The sequence below is a fragment of the Sorex fumeus genome, unplaced genomic scaffold (genome assembly GCF_029834395.1).
Source record: "Sorex fumeus unplaced genomic scaffold, SorFum_2.1 ptg000122l, whole genome shotgun sequence".
Classification (NCBI taxonomy): Eukaryota; Metazoa; Chordata; class Mammalia; order Eulipotyphla; family Soricidae; genus Sorex; species Sorex fumeus.
Genome location: NW_026606179.1, coordinates 7,328,312 through 7,329,792, shown reverse-complemented (window position 1 = coordinate 7,329,792; position 1,481 = coordinate 7,328,312).

The window sequence follows — 1,481 nt, the reverse complement described above, 5'->3', positions numbered from 1 at the left end:
GTGGAATTGGATGACAGAATGTCAGTCAGAGTCCAGGCCTACAGAGGACAGGAAGAAAGTCACAAGGTGAGAACCAGGGCTGGGCACCATGCCCAAACTCACAGAGCCTCTGATCCATCAGTCCCACCACAGCCAGAGCCCATGAAGGATTATTGCCCATGCAGAATTATTTTGAAGTCATCAGCAGAAGAGAACTTGCCTTACAAGTATAAGGCTCTGTGTTTGAGCTCAGCACTGAAAAAAATTTTAGTAAGGTTTTCTCACACAAAAATAAAAGGGAGATGAAGTGAGGACAAGAGTAGGTTGGGTGCCTGCCTTAAATGCAACTGATCCGGGTTCAATTCCCGGCATCCCATATGGTCCCCAGAACACTACTGGGAGTGATTCCTGAGTGTAGAGTCAGGAACAACCCCTGAGCATTACCAGGTGTGGCCAAAAAAAAAAAAAAAGGCGATGAAGCTCATTTTATAAGAATATTATTAGGCTTAAAAAAATTCAAGGTGGGGGTGCAGGAGCTATAGTAGAGTGGGTAGGGTATTTGCCTTGCACATGGCAGACCCGGGTTCGATCCCGGGCATCCTATATGATTCTCCCAGCACCGCCAGGAATAATTTCTGAGTGCAGAGCCAGGAGTAACCCCTGAGCATCGCTGGGTGTGACCAAAAAGAAAAAAAAATTCAAGGGGCTGGAGAAAATAGCAGAGGAGATATGTGCCTTGAACACAGCTGACCCAGGATCTCTTGGGGTACCACACATGGCACCCAAGCCCTGACAGGAATGACCCCCCGCGAACACAGAATAGGAGTAAGTCCTGTGTACTGTTGGGTGTGGTTCATTCTGTCCCCCCAAGAAATTTTAGGAATGAGGGATACTGCACAGTAGCAGAGAATGTATCTGGCTTATGTGAAGCTTGAGGTCCTGGGGCTTGATCCTTGGAACCACATATATGCAAAAAATCCAGTCATATAAAAGGAGGGAAATTATAGTATGAACTAACAAAGATGTAATATATAGGGTTTTAGACCATACCCAACAGTGCTCAGGACCTGCCCCTGGCTCTGTGCTCATGAATCACTCCTGGAAATGCTCTGGGGACCCTGTGGGTTGCTGATCAAACTGGGGTGGGCTGTGTGCAAGGGAAATTCCATATTATCGCTCTAGCCCAGATGTAAAAATCTTAAAGCATTAGCAAACTCATCCTAGTTATGTATGTTCGTTTATTTTTATTTTTTGAGCTACATCTGGCAGTGCTCAGGGCTTCCTCCTGGTAGGACTCAGGGGTCTATATGGGATGCCAGGGATCAAACACAGGTGGAGTGCATGCAAGGTGTCTTCCCCTCTACTCTCTCCAGGCTTTCCACAAGGTGTCTTCCCCTCTATCTCTCCAGGCTTTCCAACAATGTATATTCATTCTACCATCACCAGATTTGCTTATCTCAAAACCTTTTTTTTTCTGCAACACACACCCCAGTGTTCAGAGA